This window comes from Dipodomys merriami, unplaced genomic scaffold (assembly GCF_024711535.1).
Source record: "Dipodomys merriami isolate MVZ:Mamm:240054 unplaced genomic scaffold, mDipMer1.0.p SCAF_30, whole genome shotgun sequence".
In the NCBI taxonomy this organism is placed as follows: domain Eukaryota; kingdom Metazoa; phylum Chordata; class Mammalia; order Rodentia; family Heteromyidae; genus Dipodomys; species Dipodomys merriami.
This window is the reverse complement of record NW_027204493.1, coordinates 20,188,176-20,204,815: the sequence shown is the minus strand read 5'-3', so window position 1 is coordinate 20,204,815 and position 16,640 is coordinate 20,188,176. Positions and strand designations below refer to the sequence as shown.

General features: G+C 41.5%; 1 long non-coding RNA gene across 1 annotated transcript in view; it reads right to left on the bottom strand.

The window, feature by feature from the left end:
* Positions 1–1,748: 1,748 nt before the first annotated feature.
* The window catches only part of LOC138840821 (uncharacterized), a 29,947-nt gene continuing 15,055 nt past the window's right edge, over positions 1,749–16,640 (bottom strand). The window contains exons 2-3 of the long non-coding RNA XR_011376229.1: positions 7,492–7,594; positions 1,749–2,011 (exon numbers count right to left, since the gene is read on the bottom strand). This is a non-coding gene — a long non-coding RNA (uncharacterized lncRNA). The remainder of the gene's footprint in view (positions 2,012–7,491; positions 7,595–16,640) is intronic.

The following is a 16,640-nucleotide window of genomic DNA, read 5'->3' as shown; positions in this document are numbered from 1 at the left end:
AATACCAGTTTCACTGGGTGGAGATCAAGGTGGGTGCTCACTCCTGCCAGCTTTCTAGTGGCTGGCAGTGTGTGTTGTCCAGCCCCTGCCTCTGTGGTCGACTGCCTCTCCTTGCTTTCCTGTACTTCCAGGGTAGTGAATGAAATCTCCCATCACCACCCACAGAGAAAGATATGTACACTGACTTTAGGGTCCACCTTCATTACCCAGTAATCTCCCCATCTCTAAATCTACAATTTAATCATATTTCCCTATATAGGATAATATCCATGTAAGGAATTAGTCTCACAGGTTCTAGGGATTTAAATGTTTTGGGGGAGCCAATTTTCAGTCTACCACAGGTGAAGGGAATTAAATGTTGTTGTTTTGGGTGGGTTAATGCCCAATGAACAACTTGTGATTAAATAACTTTCTTAAAGTCACACAGCTACATGCTGAGTGAGTGGGGTTTAAAGAAAGTGAGCCGCCTCATGACCTATTCAAAATGAGTTAACTTCTGTCATACATTGTGTCAAATGGCACCGAAATCCTTTACATGCTTGAGCTACTTTCAAAGTTTATTCAAGCATCCCATAATTGTGTGTGTGTGTGTGTGTGTGTGTGTGTGTGTGTGTGCACGTGCGTGCGCATGCATGCACGTGTATGTGCACACACGAACGATGGGGCTTAAACTCAGAGCCTGGGCATTGTCCTGAGCTTTTTTGCTCTAAGTTGTTACTCCATCACATGAACCACAACCCCACTTCTGGTTTTATTTTGTTTGGGGGCAGTTGTGGGGGAGGCTGGTGCTTAATTGGAGATGAGTCTCACAGACTTTCCTACATGGGCTGGCTTCAAACCATAATGCTCAGATCCTAGCCTCCTGAGTAGCTAAGATTGCAAGTGTGAGACACTAGCACCCAACTAATCATTTCCTTAAAAAAATTATTTTATAGATTTTTCAGGAGAACATAAAAGAAAGGAATTTCCAAGGAATTATATTCATAGAATTCTCATCCATTTCTACTCCAGTATTGCTTAGAAATCTCACTGAAAATAAAATAGGGGATATCCTTTCTGGGAGTGGAAGAGCTGGAGATATAATAAAGGAGCATTGAACAGTGGACAGAAAGTGCTCTGTACACACCTGCTTAGAGTAGTCCTAATCCAGTCATTTATAAGGAATTCCAGAACACCATTGTCTAATACACTATTGTCTTTGCCTTTTCTATTAAACAGTCTACACCCTCTTATTATAAGTCCCTGTGCCTGGGGACCAAAGCAATCTGGACTAAAGCAGGGAGGCCCAGGGCTTAGTGAAGAAGTACCCCAAACTGTATTCTCCCCCAAATCTCTACAGTGTGAACACTTCCACCAGCGTCTGCAGCAGCCCCGAGTCAACCTGCCACCAAGCTGCTAGAGGGTAATGACAGAGCATGGGTGGCCGGTAACTGGAGAACCTACCAGTGTGGAATGTGAGCATCCATTGATTGTCAACAGCAGTCCGGGGAGGTGGAGAGAATGGAAAGAAGTGGGACCAGAAGAGACCAGTGAGTGCAGGGAGGGTTGGTTTCTGGAGGGTCAATTCTCCAGAGACCAGGTGACAGAGTGACATACAGAAGGCCCAAGATGGAAGGATAATCAAAGGCTGTTGTGGAGACTTGTGCATCAAAACCAAAATAAGAAGCATAATTTCCTGCCTGTTTTCCATAGGACATCCCTAAGCAAAGCCAAAGGCTATAGATAACCCAAGAAGTTCTTACCCCAGGCATCCGGTGGGCTTTGGAGTCTGCACTTATTTTTAAATCAGTGGCTGTCAACAGGCTCCATGCTAAAAATACATCTCCTCGTCTCCATTTTACCAACTTGAAAATATTGAAGTTGCAAGGGTGTTTCCTCCTCCTCTGCCACCCACTTAGTGTCAACTCAGAGGTGCTGCTGGTATCATTAGTCCTCTTCAAGTGATCTTGATTTTCTTCTGCCATCTTCCAAATTCAGGAATATATAATCTGTTGAAGGAGAACCTGCTTCTCTTTAAAAAAAAAAAAAAACTTGTCAGCTAATTATAGCAAATTTAGCAAATCTTGGTTGCTTGTCTCAAAATCAAAAATCCATTCCTTCTTCTCCTGAGGGATAGAAGTTACTAATGTGGATTTTTCACCCTGTCTTGACCTCTAACGTCTAAGGGCTGACCATCAAAATAAATAAATAATCTTGGTTCAGCTTCAGTCCCCGGATGAAGGCAGCCCCCTAAGACTCTACATACAGACAATGGTAGTACAAACTTAGACAAGATGAGTGACAATTTTCACTTCCATCCTCTCTGACCTCACTCTTACAATAGTAACAGTACTGCTCCCGAGTGGCCATGACTTCTTTGCAGATCTGCTCCAAATCCTCCTATTTGTGACGTAGGCTTTCTGTATAAACTCAAATGACAGCTAACCTGAGAATGTCTTCAGATAAGAATGGGATTTTTGGTCACCAGCCACTTTAGACTTCTGATGCAAGCATGTCAGACTGAATATGAGGCCTGCTCTGCATTTAAGCCCAACTGCTGCTCCTAAATGGCAAAGAAGATTCCGTACTCTTGTCAGCTCTGACTGCAGCATCTGAGTGGAGAACATTGCTGGGGAGGATTCTGAGGCTACAGACTGGCTCAGTGGGAAAGAATTCCATGACCCAATCAGCAAAGGCCTGGCAGCATCCAGGCCCATACATATATTTGCCAGTCCAGTCAAGACGGAGCCACCTTAAAAGCCAGCATCACTCCCACATCTGTGGCTGACTGCCTGTGACTTCAGAGACTATTTCTTTGCTGTGCCTCCTCTTTCAGGAAAACATTCTATTGATAGCAATCCTCTTTGGGGGTACTTGAAGATTTACTTTGAAAGCACAGAGGGCTCTTTAAAGAAAAAGCACTAGATAAATCCCAGGCAATAATACAGCTATTGTCTGCATTACCTATCTGAAGAAATAAGGCTCTTAGGTCATTGGATTTCTTCAATTGGATTTCAGTACCTGTGAGGCATAGTAAGCTGCTATCAAAGGAGGCTGAGATACATTGACCCGTATGTCTTTCTAGGCTTCCTCTGTAATCAAAGAGCTTGACATACTCTGTCAACACCACCTGATTAATCTCTAGCACGCTGACAAAGGGAACACAGGACTGGGGTGTTCCCAAGCACAGAGATGAGATGACCCATGTGTAGGCCTACTGGAGTCTAGATCTCTCCCCCACGCCTCACTGGGACATCTTCCCCATGGGTGTTCCCATTGTTCTCAGTCATCTGAGCCAGCACAGCTCTGTAGCCAAGGATCAGGGCCAATGTGCTCATCTGCCTCCGAGTGGCAGATGCTGGGAATACTGTAGCTGACAATCCAGGCAGACAGCTGCAATGTGTGTGTGTACATGTAAGTACGTACATACATACGTACATGCATACATATACATACATATAGTTGGCTCTTTGGTCAGTTCAGGCATGGGGAAACAGGGCTGGGAGGGTAGTACTGGCTTTGGCATTGCACAAGTTAGGCTCCTGATTTTAAAAAAAAATTGGGTAAGTCCATTGAAATATGATTTAACTCTCTGTTAAACTCTTCAGCATGAGTAGCTTCCAGAAAGTGAAAGGACTGTCATAAAATTCTTGAGTCAGCATCTACTTTAAAAAACTATGAGACTAGCCCTTTACCAGTTTTGCTCACTCAGAAGAGCTCTCCTGGACTTTGTTTTCCAATGTCACCAAAGTCCTTTCTAATTGCTTCAGCATTTAGATTTCTTCTGAATTTTGTTTTAAGTGGCTTCACATTTTGTGTATGTTTACCAATTTAACATGAAGAATCCAACTTGGGAAAAGTACAATGGAATGGACTCCAGAGAAGAGGACAGCCCTGCTCTCTGGGCACTTCCTGTACTGAATGTATTCATGGAAAAGTATTTCCCTGTGGTATTCCAGGGAGCATTTACCTACTCACACAACCTCACATAGTTGTAGAGGCCTTGGGACCACAGCACAATTTCCAATGAGCTGTCTCAGGACACATCCAGAGAAACCCTCTACATTTTTAAGGTTCTAAATGCATTCTGTCTCCTTAGGGTCAATGGCCAAACACAGATGACTCTGAATTATTTTGCCCAAAAGAAATAGAAGACAATCCTTTCCTGCCCCCTGCAGAAATCCTAGACTGGCTTTGCCAAATAGTCCCACACCAGCATTAGTTTATATCTACCTCCTGGAACTATCTCCTGAAAAGGAAGAACCATGTTCATGACCTATTTCCCTTTCAAAACACAAATCTAGTACAACTCATTACCATCACATGGATTCAACTAGCATATATCAGCAGAACTTGAAATTTCTGTGTGGTAAGTCACTTGGGCTGGCCTTTAACCAAACTGCTGATGTTGATGTCCCTCTTCAACTGTGTATCACCTCTCCAAGCCCTGGCAGGTCCCAGTGAACCTTCCACAAAGGTCATAGTTCATCTCTGAAAAAATAAACCCTGAAAAAGACATGAAGGAATCCGTTATGTGCCTCTTGATGTGCCTCATATTTGTAATTCTCCCAATTATGTTTTTTTAATCTCAAGCTTCTAATATTGAATGAGAGGAAGGCTTTTCTGTTTTTAATGTGATGCTAGATATTGGAAACAGTTAAAGTATCTGAAGAGGTCAGGAGAGGGGACAGAGAAGTCTCCCTGGGACACATAAGGTTATTTCTTGCCTGAGAAATATATCCTAGTGAGAAATTTTTGACTGACTCAGAATTGAATGGGTGCCCAGTTTTGATGATATTTAAGAAGAATGACATGAAGTCATGTCAGTTTTCCTGTATTTTGAATTTTGCCTTTGTCTGAACGTCTCTACAGGAATGCTTCCTATCTGAATGTTCACATGTGGAGACTGGCTCAGTGGCAGACACGTGTGCATGTAGAAGTGGACTTCTTGGATGGCTACATCAAAAATGAAACTGTTGCTGGGAGTAACAAGGAGATTATAGGTGAAGCAGCTGAGAGAAAAGAAAAGAGGGGTGGCACGTTCAAGACTTCAGAATTAGACCTTGTGGAAGAGAAGCAGCTCAACTATCCACAACTCCGCAAGGCTTCTGCTATGCCCCACCCGGTCCTTGCGTCTGCCCTTTGAGCTCAGTGTTTCTCAGAATTAGAAATATCCCTTAGTCTACATGAGCCACCATTAGGGTGATTATTTCATTTTCTGGTTATTATCGTATTGTAAAATACTGGTTCACTGAATTAGCTTGCCTTCACTAAGTAGCCCCTAAGGAGACAACAAGGAACACATTCAGATTTTGGGAGTACATTGCCCCATTTTTCTACCTATTCCTCTGTCTAGGCCCAGTATTGGTGGTATTTTTATGTGTCACCTTGTTTGGGTTTTAGTACTAATTTGACCAAATACTAACTTAGCTTTGCCTATAAAAAAATCTCTAATGGGCTGGGAAGGTGGCTCAGTGGTACAGCACTTGCCTTGCATGCATGAGGTCCTGGGTTCGATTCCTCAGCACCACATAAGCAAAAAGAAAAAAAGCTGGAAGTGGCGCTGTGGGGCTCAAGTGGCAGGGTGCTAGCCTTGAGCTGAAGAGCTGAGGGACAGGGCCCAGGCCCAGAGTTCAGGCCCCACGACCGGACCCAAAAAAATAATAATAAAATAAAAATCTCTAATTAGTTGATCTCAAGCAAGGAAATTTATTGTGAATAATTCAGGCAAATTTAATCAGTTGACTGAAAGACTCCCAGAAAAACATTGAAGTTTAAAATAAAGGTTTCCTAGCTAGGTGCTGGAGGCTCATGCCTGTAATCCTAGCTACTAAAGAGGCTGAGATCTGAGGATTTATGTTTCAAAGCCAGCCTGGGCAGGAAAGTCTATGAGACTTATCTGTTATCTGTTTTTTTTTTTCTTTTTTTCTTTTTCTTTTTCTATCTTTTTTTGTCAGTCGTGGGCCTTGAACTCTTGAGCTTGGGTGCTGTCCCTCAGCTCTTCAGCTCAAGGCTAGCACTCTACTACTCGAGCCACAGTGCCACTTCCGGCTTTTACTGTTTATGTGGTAAGGAGGAATTGAACCCAGGGCTTCATGCATTCAAGGCAAGCACTCTACCACTGAGCCACCTTCCCAGCCCCAAGAGATTTATCTCTAATTAACCACTAGAAAACCAGAAGTGATGCTCTGGCTCAAAGTAGTAGAGCACTAACGTTGAGCAAAAGAGCTCAGAGATAGTGACCAGCCCCCTAGTTCAAGCTCTACAACTGATACATAGATAAATAATAAATAAATAAATAAATAAATAAATGTTTCCTGTATATAGAAGTGTTGGCCACTTCCTGTTTCAGCCTGCCTGTGATCTAATCTTGAGGATGAGCCTATGGATTTTAGAAGTGCTAAGCCAGCACCACTTACATGAGTCAACTCCTTATAATAAATATATGGATAGAAGGTAGATGGATAAATAGACATAGATATGGATATGGACATAGATACATAGATATATAGATGTAGATCCCATATTTGATCTGCTTCGCTGATTGAGAAGCAGATCTGATAGCTGTTTGGTACCAGGATTGAGGTTCATAGAGACAAGGTTAAGCACTGATTTCCTTAAACTCCATAAGGATGCTTTAAACAATTCAGATCAGAATAAAGAAAAAGGAAAATAGTCTCACTATCACCTTCCTCCAGATTCTGAAGCAAGGCTAATAAAATTGGTAAAGAGCCAGCTATGTTTCCTAAGCCTTCAAATATAAAAACAATAGCGTGCCCTAAATCTAGAAAAAAATAGGTGAGTCCTGCTAAGGTAAATAATTTTTCTCCTGAAGGAATAGTTATTGGTCCCTATCTCTATATCTTTAAAAAAAAAAAAAAAAAAAAGGAGAGCTGATAACCCAGTTTCCTTGACTTTTGGTGCACAATCTTCTCATGTAATTCCATCCTCTGCCGTGCACTGTCAGGGAAGGACTTTAGTTTATTTATTTGTAGCTGTCCACAAATTCTCACAAAGATGACCAACCCTATGGCCTGGCCATCATTCAGCTAATAGTGTTTTATTCATATGATTATACTGTGTTTTTTTTTTTGGTGGGGGGGGGGTCCGGTCGTGGGGCCTGAACTCTGGGCCTGGGCGCTGTCCCTCAGCTCTTCAGCTCAAGGCTAGCGCTCTACCACTTGAGCCACAGCACCACTTCCGGCTTTTTTTCTTTTTGCTTATGTGGTGCTGAAGAATGGCCTCATGCATGCAAGGCAAGCGCTCTACCACTGAGCCACCTTCCCAGTCCTATGTTTTTTATTCTGAGTGCTGGAAATAAACTACTGTCCTCAAAAGCTTTGTAGTTAACTGAGAGAAAAAAAAAACTAAACACTAATAAATGTGAACAAATAAATGATTTCAGAATCTAGTAAGGGTTATAAAGCAGATGAAACTAGGTTATAGGGTAGGAGCAATGAAGAGAGGCTAAAGAAAACAGGAAATTCTACTGCTGCACCACTCTGAACATACCTGATCTCACATGATCTTAGAAGCCCAATCAGGTCAAGACTGGTTGACACTTGAGAGAGATTACAAGGCACTTTCTGAGGAGCTGAGACCTGGAAGATGGAATCTGGAGGGGGAAAACAAAAGCCTTAAGTGCTTAAATGTTCCCCTCCCTCAAGATGTAGCAGCTAAGGTTGGCCAATAGGGTTTTGTCAAATGTGATACACAACAATTACTGGCTTGATGCTTTTGAGGACCCAGAGTAGACACTTGGGCCAATCTGGGTGACAACATCCAGTTGGCCAGTTTCCTTGCTGTCCTAGCTGATAATCTAACAACCACCAGAACCAGCATCTGATACAGGTATAAACCAGCTGACATTCACTAAGCCACTGGAACAAAAATCCATCCAGATAAGTCACAGGACCACATGCTGAACATGTACTGGTAGTTGGGGGCTGCTAAGTTTGTTAAGTAGCACATGTTCACTGAGCCATAGAAGATCTGTATACTCATTTGTGGCACTAGGGGATGGGACCTAGAAGATTTATAAAGCTCACTCTCTCCCTTGGCATTCAACTTTCTCTATGCATTCCATGCTATTTCCTGACCTACTCTAGGGAAACAATTGCTTTTAAAATCAAAAGCATTGACTATCCTTTGTTCCAAAGTTGTTAGTGAACAGCCTTGGAAGGTAGAGATGGTTCTTCCCTCCAGAGGACAGAGGAGGAGTGCTTTGTCCAGTATAAAAGATCAAAGTTCCTTCAGCTCTGAGGTCTTCTGGAATGCACCTCTCCATGCCTTCACAAGTGCTACCTGGCCCTCATGGTGTCCCCCTGGCACTAGAAATTGCCAGTGATCTGCCACAGCTAACAATGTCAGTAATAAAGTCCTTATCTCTCACCAAGGAACCTCCAGTCTTGTGCCAGTCTCCATGTAACTATGGCAGGCTAATTTGTTAACTTCCAAAAGGGTAAAATCTCAGGCCTGCCACAGTTCTTGACACCAATTAATCAAAACCCGTGTATATAAGACGATCAGCCAAACTCATGCCGTGAGCTTGCTTAGTGTCTGTAAAGGTTCATTTCTCAGCAAATTACCCTGGAAAAGTACATCGTGTGCCTGTTCCCAGAAACTCCAGGACAAGCACATCTGTACACATCCTTCTTCTTCCTTGAAAGGACACAGGACAAAGGCATGCAGCCAAATCTGTTTTTCAAATCTTTAACAGAAATAGCTAGACAGAGATACACTGAGGACATAGAGAGTTTACAGAAGACAAAGGGGTGGAGTGTGTGGAGCCGATCTAAGTGGTCTTGTGCACAAATTCTGTCTCTGAATTTTCTGAGTTTTTATTTCAATGTTGAGGCAAAATAATCATGGTTATCATTCCACTGACCATCACATACATAGGACTTTTCAGGACTCCTACTTTGAACACAGCTCAGAACTGTAGTCCCAGCAAGAAAGACTTACACCTCTGGTTTTGACCTCAGCGTCTTCATTTTGGCCAGAAAACAGTGTCTATATGTTAAACTCCTTCTGGGTTTTGTCAGATGAGCCAGTGCTCGTATGCTGTGCCATGGAGAAAAGAGAGAAAACATAGGAAAGATGGAAGCAGAGCAAGGCTTCCTCAAGAAAGCAGTTCAGTGCCTGCTAATGTCCTACAGACAAGCAATGACTGCACAGGAGCCTTGGCTGAGCCCTGGTGGGGCCTCCAGCCATGTCTTCTACCTTTGGGTAAATGTTTGCAGGCCAGTAGCTCCTTCCCACAAGGCTCAGGTTCTGCTGACATGACCACCTCCAGGCCAGAAGATACTAACTGCCCTGAGTAAACCTGGAACGGCGGCTCAGGAAAAACAGCTGAGAAGCCTTTGAAAATGCTGATTTCCAAGAGCACCATGCAAAGCCAATTAAATTAGAATCTAAGGGATAGAGTAGTGACTCCATTATTTTTATTTAAAAAAATAAAAACCAAGTGATAGCAACGTGCATACAGGAGTGAAAACATTTTTAAAACATAATATGAAACATAAATATCAAATAAAATGGCCTCCTAAAATCTATTCTATTTTAGAGAGGGAGATTGAAGTAAGATTTGCATACACACACACACACACACACACACACACACACACACACACATAGGAGATCACAACTCTTATTCATTGGTTTATATTTTCAAATAAATATTTGCTGATCACTAGGTCAAGGAATCACAGTCCATAGGGCATGCAAGCAGACAAAAAAGAAAAAAGTTGCAATTTACTTTCTTCATGGAGAGAAAATTCAGAATGCTACAGGAATGTGGAGAAAGGCCCCCTTCTTGTCTTTCTTCTTCATCCTGGACCTCCTCCCTGGAGTACCACTGTGTTCCAGTCACTTTAATGGCAGTAAAGTCTGGTGGCTAATAGAGCCTTCATCATTTGCAATCATTTACCAAAGTTATGGGCACCTGAATAGCATTTTTCCCTCTCTGGTTTAAAACAGTTTTCTAGAAAGAACAGGGAAACAAACTGACATTCCTAAACCTTACAGTTACTTGGAAACTTAGAAGTGACTGATTTTTAGATGAAAGAATGGGCTGACGTGGCCCTTGGCATCATCAGCATGAAGGAAAGGCTATGGCAGAAACTCCTATAGAAAATGTCTGACCAGGACACCACCACCAAGGACCACATGCAAAACTAGAGCTAGAGAAGACAAGGAAGTATTCAAACCCTGAAATACAGAAAGAGGAATATTCTATTGCTCTCAGGCCAACAGCTGGCCCAACCATATCATCAGGGAGTATGCTTGTTTCCCCCACTCCCCTTTTTGTGCCAGTATTAGGGCTTGTCCTTTAGTTTTTTTACTTATGGCTGACACTCTACCACTTAATCCATAACTCCACTTCTGGCTTTTTTTGTGGTGAATTGGAGATAAGAGTCTCACTGGCTTTCCTGCCTTGGGCTGGCTTCAATCCTCAAATCTCAGCCTACTGAGTAGCTTGGATTTTAGACGTGAGCCACTGGTGCCCAGCCTCACCATCCTGCTTTTGTAAATTAATGTGTGATTAAGCATTTTCCACAAAGAGAACAGTGAAACAGACCTCTCTTCTGAGATTGTAAAGTGCACCTCTTTTGATTTTCTATAATAAACACCTACTCTATGATATGACAAAGAGGAAAATTGGATCTTAATATCAATCATGCTTCATAGAAGGCTGATGTTAGAAAAATCACCTGAACACTCTGGATACATTTCTTTGGTGTATAAATCTGAATAATACTCACAGGAGTGATGTGTAGAGAGTGAAATGATGCGTGTAAAGCTTCTAGGTTGGCATATAGGTATTCAAAGAGGATCACCACAATCCAGACTTAGACCTAGGATATAGAAACTTTGAATTTCTCTCTCTCCTTCTCTCTTTCTTTCCTTCTCTCTCTTTCTCTTCTCTCCTTCCTTTCTCTCCCTTTCTCTCTCTCTCTCTCTTTCTTTCTTTCTTTCTTTCTTTCTTTCTTTCTTTCTTTCTTTCTTTCTTTCTTTCTTTCTTTCTTTCTTTCTTTCTTTCTTTCTGCCTGTCCTGGGCCTTGAACTAAAATCCCAGGCAGTCTCCTTGAGATTTTATGTTCAAGGATAGTGCTCTACTACATGAGCCACAGCTCTACTTCCAGCTTTCTGTGGTTAATTAGGGATAAGAGTCTCACAGACTTTCCTATCCCAGCTGGCTTCGTACCAAGATCCTTATATCTCAGCATCCTGAGTAGCTAGGATTACAGACATAAGCTACCAGGACCTGGCCAACTTTGAATTTCTAACTTCCTACAGCAAAGACACTTTCTCCTTATTTAATAAATAAAATGCCTGTGTTTAATAAACAGTATCTCCCAAATCAGTACTGAACAGATACAGGATATTATCAGGAAGCTGACACACCAAACCTAGCTTTCTTACATATTGCCAATTTGTAAAACATCTGCAATATCCTGTCACTGTGTATCTATGGAGAATCCTCAATATATCACTTCGAAGCTAAGTTGTCAGAAAATTCAGGTAGTCAGAGAGGAGCATAAGACTTTCCTTCAAGATGAACAACGTTCTTCTGTTTCCCAAATCCTCAGATCCAGGTACACCTACGTAAACTGAGGAAAATGTGCAGAGTAGGAAGCGGGGAGTTGGTAAGAGGATGAAGCTAAGGACTCTGAAGGAGTATCTATCTCATAATGGATGTTGGTACCCTGGGTGGGGACTGGAGTCTCTTGGATTAGAGGCATGGAAGAGCTGGCCCAAAACCATAGTACATTTTTTTTGGGTCGGGGGCTTGAATTCAAGGTCTGAGAGCTGTCTTTGAGCTTTTTGCTCAAGGCTAGCATGATACCACTTTGAGCCACAGCACCACTCCTAGTTTTCTGGTTGTTGATTGGAAGTAAGAGTCTCCTGCCTAGGCTGGCTTAAAACCAATGTCCTCAGATCTCAGCCTCCAAGTAGCTAGAATTACAGGTGTGAGCCACTGGCACCTGCTTCAAACCATGATAATTTACATGGCTCATGCTCAAGTCAATATCCACCCATTTCTTCAATTCTTTCCAGGGACTCGTTTTGTTGCAGAAGGACAAACTAACCATTTAGTGAAAGTGGATCTGACAGGGATTTCTAACATTTCACTGTGGCCAGAAATTAAGCTCTACCAGATGGAAGTACTTTTTTTTTTTTGGTTGTGGGGCTTGAACTCTGGGCCTGAGCGCTGTCCCTAAGCTCTTCAGCTCAAGGCGAGCGCTCTACCACTTTGAGCCACAATGCCACTTCTGGTTTTCTGGTGGTTAATTGGAGATAAGAATCTCACAGTAAATGCCCAAAAGTGGGATTGCTGGGTCATAGGGGAGCTCCATGTAGAGTCTTTTGAGGAACCTCCCATACTACTTTCCAGAGTGGTTGAACAAATTTACACTCCCATCAACAATGCAGTAAGGTTCCCTTTTGGCCACATCCCCTCCAACATCTGTTGTTACTAGATTTCCTTTTTTTTTTTTTAACTTTTATGACTTATTTTATTCTACCAAGCTATTTAACGTAAAGTTACTTCAAAAGGTATCAAAATTTTACAGTTAACAACAATGATTTATTGGTCTTTACATTAAAAATGAAACTTGAGGAAGTGGCGCTGTGGCTCAAGTAGTAGGGCGCTAGCCTTGAGCTGAAGAGCTGAGGGATAGCACCCAGACCCAGAGTTCAGGCCCCACAACTGACAAAACAAAAACCAAAAACAAATAAAAATAAAACTTGAAACTATAAAATTATATATAGTATTTAATGAAATATGACTGTAGAAAAAATCATGTAAATCAGATTTCTTATTTTTAAAGAAGTTTTTTATTGTGAAAATACTGTACAGAGGGGTTACAATTACATGAGCAAGGTAATGAGTACATTTCTTATCAAGCATTGTTGCCTCCTCCTTTATTTTTCCCTTCCCTCCCATCTCCACAACTATACTCCCCGCTCCTCCCTCCCCTTCCCCCTCCCCCCCGCACCTAAATTGTAAAGTTCGTTTTTCGACATAGTGTCTTGTACATCTCATTGTTGCAATGGGTCAACCTATATCCCTACTTAAACATTTTGTTTATTCCCTTCCCCTCCCCAAATTATACCAACATCAAATACAGTGTGAAAACAAAGGTTATACCGTGGGGGAGGGACATACAAAGCAAAAAAAAAATCACATGGTACCTTATAAATAGATTAAAAAACAATAGCATGAAAGAAAAAAACCACTTGTGTCCTTATCTTAGGGCTCATTTCGCTTAACATCATCTTATCTGACCTTTTCTGCTTGTCTCAGACATATACTAGTTATTGCAAATAAGGGAAACCATGGGACTTATATTTCTTTGCCACCTGGCTTACTTCACTTAACATGATTTTTTCCAAGTCTTTTCATTTTCCTAGCAAATGGGACAATGTCATTCTTTCTGATGGAGGCATAGAATTCATATATATATATATATATATATATATATATATATGTGGTAGGGTTCCCTTCTGGCCACACCCCCTCCAGCATCTGTTATTAGATTTCTTGATTATAGCCATTCTAACTGGGGTGAGGTGGAATCTCAACGTTGTCTTGATCTGCATTTCTTTTAAGGCTAGAGAAGTTGAGCATTTCTTCATGTGTCTATTGGCCATTTATATTTCCTCTTCAGAGAAGTCTCTCTTTAAGTCTTTAGCCCATTTATTAATCAGGCAGTTGTTTCTTTGAGGATTTGTTGTTGGGGGATTTAATTTTTTGAGTTCTAAGTATATTTTAGATATGAGACCCGTGTTAGTTGTATGGCTAGTGAAGATATTCTCCCAATCCGTGGGCTTTCTATTGATCTTGCTAGCTATGTCCTTTACCTTGCAGAATCTCTGCAGTTTCATGCAATCCGATTTGTCCAACCTTTCATTGATTTGTTGTGTTCTGGGTCTCTATTAAGAAAATTTCCGCCTGTGCCAAGGATACCTAGGGTTTCTCCTATTCCTTCCTGTAATGCAAGCTACCAGCGCAACCATGTTTATTGCAGCATTATTTACCATAGCTAAGATATGGGAACCAACCCCAATGCCCCTCAGTAGATGAATGGATCGAGAAAATGTGATATATATATATATATATATATATATATATATATATATATATATATATATATATATAAATTCTATGCCTCCGTCAGAAAGAATGACATTGTCTCATTTGTTAGGAGATGGAAAGATCTGGAAAAAAATTATATTAAGGGCTGGGAAGGTGGCTCAGTGGTAGAGTGCTTGCCTTACATGCCTGAGGCCCTGGGTTCGATTCCTCAGCACCACATAAGCAAAAAGAAAAAGCCGGGAGTGGCGCTGTGGCTCAAGTGGCAGAGTGCTAGCCTTGAGCTGAAGAGCTGAGGGACAGCATCCAGGCCCAGAGTTCAGGTCCCATGACCGGACCCCCCCCAAAAAAAATTTATATTAAGTGAAGTAAGCCAGGCCCAAAGAAACATAGATCCCATGGTTTCCCTTGTTTGAAATGCCTAGTATATGTTTAGGACAAGCAGAGAAGGTCAAAGGCTATGTACAAATGACCACATGAGATAATGTTAAGCAAAATGTACGCCAAGACAGGGACACAAGTGGTGTTTTCTTTCTTGCTGGTTTTAATGTACTTACAATGCACTATGTGATTCTTTTGTTTCTTTTGCATGGTCTTCCCCCACGGTATTACCCCTATTTTCACTGGATTTGATACTGGTCTTCTACATCTTGTATATACATTTTTGTAATTTGGGGAGGGGAAGAGATATTGTGGAACGATGCAGGCTGACCCATTGTGATGACGAGATATAGAGGACACTATGTTGAAAATGAATTTTACAATGTCAGGGGTGGGGCAGGAGGAGTTGGGGAGGTGGGGAGGGAAGTGATGGTAGGGGGAAAACAAAGGAGGAAGTAACAATGCCCACTATGAAATGCACTCATTACCCTATTCATGTAATTGTAAACCCTCTGTACAACATTTTATAGGGGGGGGGGAAGAAGGGAGAGAGAGAGAGAGAGAGAGAGAGACAGAGACAGACAGAGATAGACAGAGACAGAGACAGAGACAGAGAGAGACAGACCGAGTCTCATGGACTTTCCTGCTGGGACTGGTTTTGAACCATGATCCTCAGATCTCAGCCTCCTGAGTAGGTAGGATTATAGGTGCGAGCCACTGGCACCAGGCTGGAAGTTCACTTTTGAAGCAGATGCAAAAACCACATGCAGCAATTGTAACAGGGATGTAAGCAAGACTTAGGAAACATCCTCTCTTCAGATTTCTTTTTCTTTTATTGAAGAGTGGTTTCCTTATTTTAGATGGAGTTTCACTACATATCTCAGGCTGGCCTTGAACTCACTAGGTAGCTTCAGGCTGACCTCCATCTCGCCATTCTCCTGTTTCCACCTTCCAATGACTAGGATCATAATAAATGCCACAAACCTTGGCTCTCTTTTCATTTCATTGACTGAATTAGAATTACACATTTCTTTTCTTTTACCTGACTTAGCTGGCTGGTCATATCTTAAGCGGTAAGCTAAAGCTGCGTTTTCTTTGAAACACAAGAGGCTAGTTCAGAACTGTATGGCCGTCATAGAAGGATCTACATAGGAGTGGTTGACAAAGGCTCAATAGCTATTGAATATGATTGTATAAAATAACAATATAAAAATAAAATCCAAGAAAGGCAACAAGAGATATTTTTTAGTTGTTGTGGTTGCTGTTTTTGTTTTCTTTTCTTTTTGTCTTGTTTATTAGTTTGTTTGTATTTGGAAGGATAAGTGAGCACAGAAAAGGTGGAACTAAGGGTGAATAATACAACAGTGATACGAACTAGATATTGTGGAAAATGAACCATACATCATGTGAGTGGGGACAGGAGGGAAAAATGGAGAGCAAGAAAAGGGGAGACGTGGTTCAAAAAGAATGGTGCTCATCACCTGATTCATGTAACTATCACCCCTCTGTATGTCAATAAAATTAAAATTAAAAGAAATGTGTGGCCTTTTTGAAATAACAGGAAGGCATTCAAGTGTCTGTCATAGTCTTCATCTCCCAAAAACAAAATGAAAGAGAAAAATATAGAGCATTGAAGAACCAGAGAAAAAGACAAAATAAGTCCGCTTGCCTATCATAAGCAGAGCCATTATAACTGATCCGTTTTAAGAAATGGGTCACAGCTCCAGCCTGGTTATTTTGGAGACAGTCAATCAAACATTTCTGGCCAGGCTGGCTTTAAACCTGGCCAAGTGCCAAGTGACTTTAAGATCACAAAAAGTTCATCATACTTATTTTTAAGTAATTTGTTCTTGTCAAACCATCACATGAACAATAGATTCTTAGCTAAGTAAGTACACAGATTAGTATGATTTTATGGAACAATTTCTAAGGCATTCCAGAACTGTTAGGCAAGACTATGGTTCAGGATGTTGAAGACAGGAATAGACAATGATTAGGTTCCTCTAGCTGAAGTCTTCCTTAATGGACCTCTAAAAAAAAAAAAAAAGAAAGAAAGAAAGAAAAAGAAGAAGAAATGAAGAGTATCAACCACAAGAGGTAAGACTCCAAGGGGAACTCCCTGGTCCACTAAGCACAAGGCCTAATTTCAAACGTCAGTACTGCCACCCCCCAAAAAATACAA